Source organism: Suricata suricatta, chromosome 5 (genome assembly GCF_006229205.1).
Source record: "Suricata suricatta isolate VVHF042 chromosome 5, meerkat_22Aug2017_6uvM2_HiC, whole genome shotgun sequence".
Taxonomy (NCBI): Eukaryota; Metazoa; Chordata; class Mammalia; order Carnivora; family Herpestidae; genus Suricata; species Suricata suricatta.
The window spans coordinates 111,941,090-111,955,696 of NC_043704.1; the positions used below are offsets into that span (position 1 = coordinate 111,941,090).

At 44.5% G+C, this 14,607-nt stretch overlaps 1 long non-coding RNA gene across 1 annotated transcript; it reads right to left on the minus strand.

The window, feature by feature from the left end:
- Positions 1-4,439: 4,439 nt before the first annotated feature.
- On the minus strand, positions 4,440-6,005 carry LOC115292786. The gene is made up of 2 exons (XR_003909132.1): positions 5,792-6,005; positions 4,440-4,639 (listed from the first exon to the last, which is right to left on the minus strand). It is a non-coding gene; the product is annotated as an uncharacterized LOC115292786 (long non-coding RNA).
- Positions 6,006-14,607: the final 8,602 nt, after the last annotated feature.

Genomic DNA, 14,607 nt, shown 5'->3' on the forward strand with positions numbered 1-14,607 from the left:
ACCAAATGGCACGTCATGGCTACAAATGTGACTCTAAATTACAGCAGCCCATAATGCAGGAGCCTGAAGAGGGATGCAAAGTGAATACTGCAGCATGATTTCCCCTGGAAATACCGACGCTGTGCATGAAGGGCTTTGTCGCCAAGACCCAGGGAATGTAGCTCGCAGAACTTTAAAAACAGGAGCCTTGGCAGCTCTCTGGGAAGCTGAGATGAAAGCCTACCTAGAGTAGAGCAGACTGGCTGACCTTTCGGAAGCCCTTTGATCCTTGAGAGTCTATGGTTTTGATGTAGTGTTGAGTATTTTTCAACTTCCTATCAAGAAGAGTCAGTGAGTCTATGAAAAATAAGGTCTGGTTCTGCACTAATTCCCTCATGCATTTTTAAAAGGTTAAAATATGGGTAAACATTATAGTCACTCAATAAATAATAATACTAATAAGATGAGAAATTTAAATGTTTCCACTCTGCCCATGAAGGAATGCTTGGGGGCTAGTGGGGTAATTTGTCTCCCTTTTTCTTTTTTTTTTTTAAATGGGAGACAAATTGTTGTTGCTCTGACCATAGTAGGAATGCAGCACATTTTTGTTGAGTGAATGAGTTATTGAGGAACAAAGCTTTCTCTTTCTTAATATTAATTATTTTGGAGGGAAAAAGTCAATCAATGATGACAACTTTCAAAAGGAAATAACATTTATTTAATGCATTTTGCCTCAGTTATCTATTGCTGTATAGCAAACCACTATAAAATGTAGTGGCTTAAAAGAATATTTTATTGTTTCTTAGGGTTTTATGAATTGACTGAGTTCAGTTGGTTGTTCTTCTGCTGGGGCTGGAATGTCCAAGATGGCTGTCCGGAGCCTCAGTTGGAACAGCTAGAGTTTAACTGGGCTTCTCTCTCTCTCTCTCTCTCTCTCTCTCGGAAGTCCTTCTAATTGAATAGGCTAAATTTCTTCATATGATGGTTCAGGGCTCCAAGAGCAAGTGTCCCAACAGGACAAACCCCTATTAAGACTCTGTTTCTATAGCTCTTGCAAGTATCTCATTGGCCAAAGCATACAATCCAACCAAGCCCAGAATCAGTGTGGGAGGGACTACATGAGGGCTTAAATCCTAGGAGGCATGGTTCATTTGGGGCCAGCAGTGTAATAGTCAACTCTACAATCCATGTGTCACACCTCTGTTAGACATTTTACATAAATTTACCCTCTTTAAAAGCTAAAACAACCTTGTGAAGTGGATACTACATATAATTTTCATTCTAAGATGAGAAAACCAAGGCACAGAGAAGTTATTGACTTTATTGCCTAAAATCACACTGGTAAGAAGTAACAGAGGTGGGAATGAATTCAAACCAACTAACCCTAGAACCTGAACTCAAAAGTCTGAAGGCACAAGCACAAGAATAGAAAATTATTAACTTAGAGAAGTAAGTAACATCCCAGAAATATTTAGGTAATATATGATTTAAAAATTTACACATTCCAAAGCATTTATAAGGATTTTATCTTCCTCTTTCCAACAGAGGTCATATATATTTTACCTTCTAAAAGAATTGTGAACCAAGAAAAGCAAGAGTACTAGCCTGATGAGTTCTGCTGACCTGGGTTAGAATTTTTTTATTTATTGAGTCACTCATTGACTTAATTTCCTCAATTATATAATGGGAATGATAATATCTACCTTGGAAGGCTGTGGTGAGGATAAAATGAGATAATATAGTGAGCATAAAGGGTCTAGAATGTTCTTAATACATAGAAGGTGTTCATGTTGATGTGTGGGTTTGCATATTGGACAGAGTTGAATGCAGTAGGACATGTGGGGAGCAGATTTGCAGGAATTCATGATCTCCTACATGACCTCACTGGAAAATGATTAGGGCAGTGAATTTTAACCATAGCATAAACGGTTATGCCTGCCCACAGCTGGGAAGCATGAACCAAAACAGGGTGGGAGAAATTACTGGTCTGGAACACCCCACCCTACAAACAAGAAAAAAATAGACACCACGGTCCCTGCAAGACTCATGGCTGGTACCCTCACAGAACTAGTCTCACTAACCCAACCCAATTTGACCAGATCTATTTAATCCATGCAAATTTAATCCAGCTCTAAGAATATTTTAGGGCACCCCCCAAAATTGGAGGGTTATGTACTAACCCAATGAAGATCGATTATCTAGTCCTGGTCACGTTCCAACACAGAAAAATCTTTCGACTCTCATGAAGATGTGGAAAAAGGGAGAAAAGAAAAAACAATCCATCATGGGTAACTTTCCAAACCTTAGTTTCCATTGTCTGGTTATGCCAACAGCTGTCTTCTGGTTTTGAGACAACTCACAGCTGGAAGAAACAAGACTCCACATTTCTTCCTCCGGGATTTGAATGATGGCTTTTTCCATGGTATTATGGTCACAGTTCTATACATGAGTTATGGCAGCTTTAAATTACAGCCACAATATTATGGGGAAAAGGATAAATCCCTCACTGCCTTCTTTTATCTGCAAAGCAGTTAGGAAATAGGGAGGAGGCCACTTACCCAAAAGGAATAAATTGATGGTGGGAGTACGTCTGTGTCAGGAAAGGCAGCTGGCGGCAGGCTTTGCTGAAATGTTCTCAAACGCGAACACGTTATTTTACAAATCTCTCTTCGCCAGATGCAGGAGGAAAGACAAGTGAAAGAGGATGAGTGAGGAGAGTGAGAACAGGGCAAACCCTTTTATAATCTGCTCTTTTCACTCAGGTCACAGGCAGCACATTGCCCAAACACTGCTCTCCAAGACTTGGGGCTACTCTTTCCAAGGCATGGTTTTGAAGCATTGTTTAGGTAGTTTTCCATAATTCATTAAAAGTGTTTCTCACTATCTCAGTGTCCTCCCTGGGCGCTGTGCTTCCATACTGTGATATGGTTTTTATCTTATTAGCTGTGGAAACTCATGTAAGTTATTGAACCTCACTGACCCGTGTTTTGGTATCCGTGAGATGGACGTAATGACACCTACGTGGCAGGATTATCGGGGTAGCGAAATAAGCGTGTTTGCTCTTTCCTTCCTCTCACTTTTCTTCCAGACTGTATCAATTCTGCAGCCCACTTGTGTCCGAGGTGGAGTCTCTTCTCTCCATTATCTTGTGATGCATTGTCTCTGACCTGAACCATGGCAGAAGCCTTCAACCGGTCTCCCTGCCTCAGATACTAGAGGGATCTCCTCCGCCCGAAGCCCTCACTCAGTCCCCTTGGCTATAGCATAAGGTCCAAACTCTGGAGCAGAGCACCCAAGTCTCCTTACCGCCTGTCCTCACCTCCTGCCCCACCCCCTTCTCCACACACAGGCTCCAACTTAGTGAGATGGCAGGCAGGTAGTGTAGCCTTTGAGAGGGGAACAAAAGCTGTTGGCAGAACTGAGAATCCAAGAGATTCTTGCAACTGTGTGGTCAAAGGAGCAATGGCAAAAGCTGAAGTTTGTGTGTAGAATTTGCGTTTGAGCCACGTACCTTTTCTGGGAAGACCCTTAGCAACCCAGGTTTACTTGTGAAAAAAATGCATTCCCTGGTATTCTTTCCCCAGCTTAAGAATTGTCTGCTAATTATAATTTTAAAAAGAAGAAAAAAAGCATGCAGTATCATCATGCTTTGAGTAGAACAATCCAAGGAATTCCAGCCCTAGGAAGAGAAGGAGGTACTTTGGAAGGTAGGGAAGCCAGCTCAGTGAGGGACAGCTCTGACATAGCAGTGCGGCACAGTGAGGACACTTTTGGGGTCAAACAAGCTCACCCCACACGTGCGCCTTCAGTGATGTTACCAGGGCTTCAATCTCAGTGTTTTATTTATCTTTAAAATTTTTTTCAATGTTTATTTCTTTTTGAGGGGGGGCACAAGTGGGAAAGGGGCAGAAAGAGGGGGACAGAGGACATGAAGCGGGCTCTGTGCTGTCAGAATAGAGCCAGATGTAGGTCTTAAACTCAGGAACCATGAGATCACGACCTAAGCTGAAGTTGGATGCTTAAAATACAGATTTTAAAATACCAGCGTTTTAAAAATGAACAATATTATTTGAATGGAAGACTGAATATTCTGTGCAGAAAAGAATCAGAAGCTGAAAGGCAACTTTGAAAACCACACAAGAGGGACGCCTGGGTGGCTCAGTTGGTTAAGTGTCTGACATCAGCTCAGTTCATGATCTCACGGTTTGTGAGTTCAAGCCCTGCGTCGGGCTCTGTGCTGACAGCTCAGAGCCTGGAACCTGCTTCAGATTCAGTGTCTCCCTTTCTCTCTGCCGGTCCCCTGCTCGTGCTCGCCCTCTCTCTTCTCTCTCCTTCTCTCAAAAATAAATAAACATTTTAAAAAAGAAAAGAAAACCACAAAAGAAAAATTGACTTCTCAATCATGGATGACTCTCAAAAGCATTAGGCTACGTGGAAGAAGCCAGGCACAAACGGTTCAATACTGCGTGACTCCATTTATAGATATGACATTCTGGAAAAGCAAAACTTCAGGGGCAGAAATCAGATCGGTGGCTGCAGGGCTTGGTGGGGGTGGTGAACTACAAAGGGGCATGAGGGACACTGGGGGTGGACGGGGCTGTTCTGTATCTGGATTGTGGTGTTATTACAAGACGGGGTCAACACTCATCTCACTGTATGCCTAAAAAGGGTAAAGGAAACAAAATTTTTTTTAGTATTTATTTATTGATTTTGAGAGAAAGTATGTGCTAGCAGGGGAGGGGCAGAGAGAGAGAGAGGGAAAGAGAAAGAATCCTAAGCAGCGCAGAGCTGATGCCGAGCTTGAACTCACGAACTGTGAGATCACGACTTGAGCCGAAATCCAGAGTCTGACTCTTAACTGAGTGAGCCAGCCAGGTGCCCGAAGGGTAGATTTTATAGTATGCAAACTATATCTCCTTCCACATACATGCACTCAGGGTGCTCCTGCTAGAAGTTGTTAGAATCCGATTCTGTGGAGGAGTCTAGAAAATGGCCACTTGGGTTTTGCCTGTGTTATATGTGAAGATTCTGTGGCAGATTTTGTTTTGCAAAGAGTTCTGTGCCTAAAAATATTTGGAAACCACTGAAAAAGACAAATGCCAGTGGGGGGCAGCCAAGGTTTCTGAAGAGAATGCTTACTTTTTGGTTTTGTTTTTCCCCAGATGTACCTTACCAGGAGACAGAAACTAGAAAGGGGGAAAAAAAGACTATATATTTACTTTCCCTGAATAGCCCCCACAGTGTTTTCTTGCCCTGGAATTTCATCTTAATAAGAACCCTGCTCTCTAAATTTAGGAGCAAAGCTTGGAGGGCCATCTGTCTTTGCCAGTCTGGACGGGCCTGCTGATGGACAGCCCTCAGCCCAAAGCAGCACCCGGTTGGCTCTCCTGGCCCCACACAGCCACCGGAGCCCAGCAATAAAAGGACTTTGGAAAGTTCTGCCAGCTGGGGAAGCTGACTGAATGAGCACCCCTGAAGCTGTGGTCTGGCTCAGGTAGCAGACAGCTCTCCTGAACTCGGGTCCCGAGACACTTCCATTGGAGCACCCTTCCGTGGGGCAAGCGCTTGCCTTTGACCACGGCCCCCACTGCTTGTCACTGCCTTCCCCCTGAGCCTCTGTCTCCCAACTGAGCCCTGACGGTGTTAATACTTCCGGAAATCGTTAGGGCCTGCTGACAAATATTGGAACTAAGGGCAATCATTGGAAAACAAAATTCCTTCTTTCCAGCATCTTCTCTGCTCCATATCAGATGTGCTCGGTCATTCTTGGAAGTCTCGACCTTCTGGTCCTCCTTCTGAACGGGACCCTTACCTCAAGCAGCTCAGGGCCTGCTGTAATCCAACTCCATCTCTGCTCTTGAAACCCCCAGGCAGAAAGGCATTTGCAAGTCACTGTCTGACACAGCTCCTGTTGGGGGCCCCTCCTGCATGGCTCCTTCTCTTGCCACCTGCTGGTGAGAGCTCCCTCTCCTTGTCCCCTCCAGGTGCAGGGGTGACAAGAGCTTCCCTCTGTCACTAGTTCCTGCTCACCCACCCTTTGTTGCTTCCCCCACCCTGCTCACGCCTGTGTGAACAAATAGTCCTTTTATTACATCTCCTTCAGTTAAACCTTTCCATTGTTGCATCAGATCTCTATTAGGTCAGTGACCTTCACAGCACCCCAGCCCCAGGGCCCTCAGGGTAAAATCCAAACTCCTTTCTGCCCCGCCACCCTGGCCTCTCCGGCTACTCTCCTCTGGTCCCCTAACTTCCTGTCTTCAAACTCTTTCCCATTTGGGGCTTTTTGCATCTGCCGTTCTCAGTCAGGAATGTTCTTTCCCCGTATGTTGGGGCAGCTGCCTTGTTCTCATCATTATGGTGTTACGTCAGGTGTCACCTCTTCAGAAAGGCCTCTCCAGGCCACTCTCAGTAAGCACCTCTCCTCCCCTAGTTCTTTACCATCCTATTGCCCAATTAACATTTTTTTTAGCCCTTATCACTTTCTAAAATTATACAAATTACAGGGGTGCCTGGGTGGCTCAGTCAGTTAGGCATCCAACTTTGGCTCAGGTCAGGATCTCGTGGTTTGTGAGTTCAAGTCCTGCCTCAAGTTCTGTGCTGACAGCTCAGAGCCTGGAACCTGCTTTGGAGTCTGTGGCTCCCTTTCTTTCTGCCCCTCCCTTGCTCATGCTCTGTATCTCTCTGTCTCTCTCAAAAAGAATGAAACATTTTTTTAAAAAGTAAAATTATATAAATTACATTTATGGTCTGTTATCTGCCTCTCCTCCACAGCAATGTAAGCTTGGTCTTTAGGAGGGGACATGGCCACTCTGCAAAGACCCTGGGAAGAGGAATCCCAGAGAATCAACCAGTCCGGGTGACTTCAAGAAAGTGAGGACGGCACCCTCAGATTGAGTCAAATTGAAACAGTAGTATAATGAGGGAACCACTTAGAAAGATGAGGGCAGCAAAAGAGAGCGCAACCCCCCGGGGCCGGTGACACCAGGGCCCTCAGTGTTTGCCAGAGCTCTGAGAGAGGTGGTGAACGGGCAGGGCTGCCTGACAGGAGCTGCGGCCCTTAGCTGCAAACCCACAGCAGCCTGGCAGGCGGCAGTTTCGCCGGTCACTCTCCTCCGTCCCTACCTGCCCATCTCCTGCTGGTGCTCCCCCTTATTTAATAGGGAGTTGGAGGGCAAAGCAGTTGCACTCCTGGGACACAGAGCAGAGTGGAGAAGACCAAAGAATACATCCAGAGGAGCGAAGGCACACAGACAGCACAACCAGTGGAGTCGCTGTGCTCAAGACAATGCTTGGCACCCGGCCCTCCATAGCTTACAGCCCCAGAGAGCGCCATTTACCTAGAGCTGTGTGACGGGACAGCGCTGCCTGGTAATAGGACCTCTGAGAAGGAGGCCGCATGGGATCCATCCACAGATTCCTGTGGCTTTGGCTCCAGGTTCTGGCAACTGATGGAGGAACATTTACTCCCTCTTTAACTAACACAGGACACTCAGGAGAGGTAAAGATTCACTTCCCGTTGGGGCTCCTGCCTGGGGCCACCAAGATCTCCTCCATGCCCCAGTAAGATGAGGACAGAGAAATCCTGTGCCTGGTAGGCTCGTACATTCTGTGCCAAGGACATTTCTGAAGTTGAAGAACAATCTCTATTTATGTGCTGCGTGGAAACAGGAGCTTGTTTTGCATTGTGTTTGGAGGCAGAGAGGAATCAGGTGGCAAGCTGGCAATGCTGCTGAGTTTTCACGAAGGGCAGAGCTCTCTAGGCTTTGAAGGGGTAGCAATAAACTCGTCCATCTACCGGATTAGTGGCTGGATGGGAAGATGCCAAGTCACCACACAGTGTTGCCGTCAACTCTTAGCAAAGTGTACAGTTACTATGGAGACATGTATGGAGCAGGTATATCGAAGTGGATTATTAATCAGAACCCCCCCTTGAGTGCCTATTAGGTATGGGAAGTAGGGAGAATTTACAGAAAAGTGAAGACAGAAGGTTTGCTTTTAACAATAGGTGGTGAGAGGAGCTGGAGGTGCAGGATTGAGAACCAATTACTACGAGAGATGTTAACATCACTAAGGGTGGAATGGGAGACACTTGTCAAAAGGGTTTGAACATTAGGCTAGAGAATAATTATAATGTGATGAAAACTACTGCCAGAACAAATTTTCCCCATTTCCTCAGTGTAGGACAGGCTGAAAGAGGAAGTGACCTGGGATGGCTGTGAAAATGGAGGAGCAGGGCAGACAGGACAGAGTGCTGGGGTCTGCAACTCGGTCATCCTCTCTACGTCTGATGGCCGCACTGTGTCCTCCCATAAACATAGCAGAGCTGCAAACAGCTGTGAGTTCTGTGCTATTGCATCAACCTGGCAAATGTAATTTTCCAACACACTTTTCTGTTTGATCCATCCCATCTATATAAGTTGCATGAAATGATGTAGTCACTGCTTTCAGTTGCTAGGCATTAGCTTTCTTGCAAAAGAAAAAGGAATGGTAGACACCTGTTCATTTCTGGTAGGAATTCTGTTTCCTCAGAGGGGAAGCCACTCCATGTTTATTGACTGATGACACACTGATCCACCAAGAAAAAGAAAAAAACCAGGAAGTGCTGTCCTCAGGGGACATTAACTTCAAACTTATAATTCTGAAATGTATTCTTTCTTTCCATAAACACCCTGAGACACCAGCTGATAATAGATTAAAAAATTTATTTTCTATATAAAATTTGCATTTGACGAGTGAGATTTTTCTTTATTCAACATTTATGGAGTCCTCACTGTGTGCCAGGCTCTGTGCTAGGTGTGGAAGATACAAAGATGGATAAGATTGGGCAGATACCCTTTGGAGTCTACTGTGTGGGGGTGCATTTGGGAGACAGAGCAATGCTGGGAGGTGAGAATCACAGGGGACCTAATAGGAGAGACTGAGGAGGAGGACTGGGAAGGTGTCGTGGGTGTCTTCCATTTGCCTCTCAAGACCTCTCTCCAGCCTGCTTTGTGCTGTGGGGCTGCCTGGTAGGCACCACCTCATGGGCTCAATGCCCACCACTCACGGATCTAGTCAGTGGGGAGTCCTAGCAACAGACAAGTGGGAGGGAAGAGGGTAAGGCTGGGATGCTACTTCTCTGAGATTCCTCCCGGAGGATCATTGCAGAATGGCTGTATCCCCTCGTGAGGGATGCAGCTCCTGTCAGGTAGCCTGTGACATATAACCCTTAGCTCTGGGGACTTGTAACCTCCTTGCCTGCCCTGTCCAGCCTCTGTGATGGTAATAGAACCGCTAGCTGTGGAGTTCTTTTAAACCTGAAACCACATTTTCATTTTCTTAAATCTGCTCACACCTTCATAACTAATCTCTTTCCTAATTTTCCCCAATTCCTCAATAATAATGTGCCATCTCCTTCCTGTTGGATCTTGACAGTTATGGAAGGTCCCCAGAGAGATGGGATTCCTTAGCTGAGTGCAGAATGGCAAACAGTTACTTGGGTGAAAAGTGGGGAAAGGGCCCAGTCAGAAGCAAGAAGCAGCCTGTGCGAAGACACGGAGGGAAGAGAGATCATGGTGTGTTCCAGAAGCCAGCGCACGATACCTGACTCTCTTCCTTCCCCCAGCATCCTAGGGGCACAGTCTCTGGACGTCAAGCCCTGCACATTCTACTTCATCACCCTCTCTCTCCAGCCTGCGCACTTCTCTGCATCTCTACCACCCTCATGGTTTCTTACCTCGGTTACTACGCCAACTTTGCAATCATTCTCCCTCTCTGCTGACAACCCTTTGCTGTCTGCTCACAAGCTCAGGATAAATGAATACTCCTGGGCCCGTAGCCCCCGAGCATCTGGGCCCTGTCTTCTTGTCTCTTGCCGGAGCCAGACTGAACTTGCTGCAATGAACAATAGCCCAAACCCGCCATTTACTAACTGTAGGACTTGAGCTTTAATTTCCTACCTGTAGGCCTTGGGTTACTTTTCTGAAAAATGAGGAATAATAGCAGTAATTAACACAGGGCTATTGTGATGATCACATGACAATAGGACGCACATGCACACTGTGTGAACTGTAGAAAGCTGTTGGAGAATAGTGCAAAAGTAAAAAGCCCTGGCTAATCCCAGAATCATTTCCCTCTAGAACTGCATTTATTTGTCTTTAGCTTTCGAACACAGATGGGCACCTTATCCATTAGACACAGTGCCTATGAACATGTGTTATTCCTTTAAAATAAGAACAAAAAGGAATAAAATAAAAATGAGTATGTAATACTAAATCCAGCCTGGATTATATTGGCCTTTATACCAATGCGATTAAATATACATATGATTTTAACTCTGTTTTTTAAAGTGAAAGAAAGGCCCTTGTGTTCTTCATGGCCCGCGAAAGTCAAAATGTTTCTGTTTCTCTCACTGTCCTCTTGTTATTCCAGTAGATAATTGGATTCCAAACTTGATTATGTAAGTGGCTACTATAAACCAGACACTACACTAAGCAGAGGGAAACCTAAAAAAAGTTAAGAGGCGCATCCCAAATTCGGGGTGCTCACCAGACATGTCCTGGGGAATGCAGCAGCAATGAAGGAGTATGATAAAAAGGTGGAATAATCCAGACAGAAGCACTGTTTCCTCAAAAAGCAATGATGTGGGTGGATGGGAACTTCCTAACACATGATCCCAGCATGTGAACTCTGTTTCTGGAGGAAGGTGACATAGCACTGTGGCATCAGATCACTTTCCAAGTCAGGAGCCTGAAGCTAAAAAAAAAAAAAAAAGGCTTTTTAAAGATATGGATGATAAGACATAGATCAGTAGAGGCTTGATTTTCCGTCTTGACATTTGCAATGTATCACATCAGAATTAACCTTGATTTCACTGAAATACCTAATTATAATACCTAAATACCTAATTATAAGCTCTAAGATATAATAGTAATAATGTGTAAAATGTGAAAACATCAGTGGGTTTTATAACATAAGTCTCCTGCTAAAATTTTGATGACTTGGCAAAGAGGAAAATAGAAGAAAATGATCAGAATATTGTAGCAATTGTTCTGTCAACTCCAGGATGCAACACTTTCAAAACCGAGGTATAGTTTACCACTGAGAGATGGAATTATGGGTAATTTTATCTTCCTTTTGCTTATCTCTCTATTTTCTTCTGTTTACAATGAACGCCTGCAGGTTTTGTCTCTAAAAATCAATATAACTTTCCAAACCCAACTATACAAATTATAATGTCGCACATTCAAGATTTCTTTCAAGAAAATAACTGGAGATACAGTTGTTTGTAAAACTGAAACATTGAAATAAGCTAAGTATTTATCACTACAGGATTAATTAAATATATTTTACTCTACCCCTACACAGTCATTAAAAATTATTATTGAGATCTACATTTAGTGATATGAGAGACATTCACAAGATATTGTTGAATATGATGAATAAACGTGGATAAAGGGTATATATGACATAATTCCTTTTTAAAAATTTGTAACATGCCCTTTTTAAAGCCAGAGGGGAAATACAGGTAATTACTTCTCTAAATCTTTCTTTCTAGTCTTCTTTTTTTTTAAATGTTTTTAATGTTTCATTTATTCTTGAGAGAGAGAGAGCGAGCTTGTGAGTGGGGGTGCTACAGAGAGAGAGGGAGACACAGAATCCAAAGGGGGCCCCAGGCTCTGAGCTGTCAGCACAGAGCCCCATGCGGGGGTCAAACTCACAAACTGTGAGACCATGACCTGAGCTGAGCCGGATGCTTAGCTGATTGAGCCACCCAGCCACCCCTCTAGTCTTCTTCTTTTTTAAGCATTTTATCCTTTTCTAACTAGAAAAAAATTAAATTATTTCTGCTTTTTTTTTGAGACAGAGACAGAGAGCGAGAGAGCCCACAAGCCTGGGGGAAGTGGGGAGAAAATCTTAAGCAGCCTCCACGCTCAGCATGGAGCCTGATGTGAGTTTTGATCCCATGACCCTGGGATCATGACCTCAGCTGAAATCAAGAGTTAGGACTGAGCCACCCAAGCACCCCTATTTCTACTTTTTAAATTAGATTTCAAGAAGATCATCAGATGACCATCAGACAAGAAGTTTTTAGAGAAGATTTCCCCTGAATAACATTTCTTTCATTGAAATCCAGTGTGATTTCGAAAGGAGAAACAAACCAACAGCAACAACAATAAAATGCTACCGTATTTACCAAATCATTTCCCCATCAAACCTGTTTCTCCCCCTGCTTCACTTACTGTGACCATTCCTGAGCTCAGAAACTCAGGCGGTTGTTTCCCAAACCAATGGGTTGCAATGGCTGTAACAGTCTCATGGCAAAAATGAGATTATGTGTAGGTTGGGCTGCAGGGCAAGGCATGCCTGGCAGGAGGAATCGCATAGACAACAGCTGGGAGTTGAGAAAATGCACATTCGTTGGAAAATAGTGATGATATCCTAGCAGATAAGCGGACAGTTTATGGGAAGAATGGTGGGAAGTGCAATAAAGTGGGGTCTTAAACAGCAGGCTGGGGGGTCCTCACTTTATCTAGGTGATGGGGCCATTGGGTTTTCAAGTAGCAAAAGACAAAAGGTAATTTTAGAAAGACTCCTCTGAGGGCTGAAACAAAAAGATCAGTTTTACTGCTATTGTTCATATCTGACGTGAGAAGAGTCTGGTTTCAAACAGAAGCAATGAGAGAGGAAAGGGTGACGTTCTGTACTAGTCAGAGAAACAGAACCAATAGAATAAATATACAGAGAGACTTATTATAAGGAATTGGTTCATGTGGATATGGAAGCTGACAAGACCCAAAGCCGGCAAGCTGGAGACCCAGGATTGCTGAGGGGGTAAGTTCCCATCTGAAGGTGGGTAGGATCAAGGTGCGGGAAGAATCGATGTTTTAGTTCAAGTCCAAAAGCAGGAAATGACCGAAGTCTCTGTGTGACGGCAATCAGGCAGGAGTGGTTCCCTCTTATTCCTGGGACAGTTAGCCTTTTCGTACTATTCGGGCCTTCAACATATTTGGCAGGGCCCACCACATTAGACAAGTCTACTGATTCAAATGTTAATCTCATCCAAAAACATCGTCACAGACATACCTAGAATAATATTTGGCCAGATATCTGGGCACCCTAGGGCCCAGTTAAGCTGATACAGAATAATTAACCATCACACTTTCCAAAGGAAAAAAAAATTACTATTTGCCTTCAGGATGTCCACCTGCAACAAGGACACCCACAGATTTTCCCCGCCTCCCAGAAGACACGCCCCCTGACATCTCAGACACAAGCCTGACCCTCCTCCACCCCACAAGGGTAATGGCTGTGAGTCCACTACTGAGCCGCCAGGCAGGTCTCCTGTGGTGACCCATAGCTGCAGGCACAATCATCCAGAAACGTCTCCGAACATCCTAGTGGGCAGGTGTTATTGTGTTCTCCTCCTACCCAATATAAAGATCAGGAAAACTAAGACCAGGAACATTTTGATGACTTGATGAAAGTGTCACATCTATTAAGTGGCAAAGTTAGGACCAGGGAGGAAAATAAATTCCTGAGCACTTCTTCTTCCATCCCACACACAGGCCTGTGTTCAAATATTCAGTGCTGCTTGGAACCACAGAAGGGCCGGACTTTTTTGATCACAACAGAGGGGAACTCAGTGTTAGCAAACTGAAAGCAGAAATCCCAACTGTCAGAGATCCTTACACTCGGTGCTGATTCCCTTAAAAACCAAGCAGCCCCAACTCACCGGCTGTCTGACTAATTAGCAGAATGTTCTTTCGACAGACAGAACTCAGAAGCCTCCAACAAAAAAAAGTAAGATCAGTTCTTTGAAACTGCTTTTTTTTCTCCCTTACAGAAAAAAGTCTGAAGGGAATGCTTTGTGGCCACGTTTCACCAGGGTCTTAAATACGGTGTCTTCAATGTGGAGAGATCAATGGATGAAGAAAAACAAAAGAGCCGCACGCTCCCTTGGGAGTTCTGTTCATCTTTTCTGTGAGTGTCACTCCTATGTTACCTTGCAGAGGAGGGACAAGAAACTAAAAATGGATGGGATTCACTGGGGCCACATTGCTCAGGTTTACACTGAAATAAGACATCTGTCCTATCCCTCACCTGCATTTATCAAGTTTCCTAGAGATTCCTATTATGATCTTAGGGACTAGCTACCAAAATTTTTTTTAATTCTAATGAAAGATCACAGCTAGCATATGCATGGCATCAAAACAAATCTAATGACCTTTCTCAGTATATGAGAATTTCCTATCCTCTATACACCCAGCGTGTATATATTACCCACATTTGTCTACACTTTCCCCATAAATGCGACTGATGACTCTTTATGACCCCCAAGGAGAAATATTTTAGTTTCTCACATTGTACCTCTGATTGGCACTGATATCCAACAGACACCTGGAGAGGGCCTCTCTAGAGACTGGAGAACGTAGAGGGGCAGGCTACTAAGAGTGTTGTTCTTAGTGCACGTTCCTCTCTCTCCAGCTGATCTGTCTGGTCCCTGAGGGTATGGCCCATGCCCTGTGCATCCTAGAGTCCCCACAGAGAGTCTGGTGTGCGGTAGGCATTCCATGGCTAGGTTAGAAGTCACAGCCCAGGAGAGCAGGTCAGATAGCTAGGCGGGTGGCAGCAGAAAGAAAAGCCAAA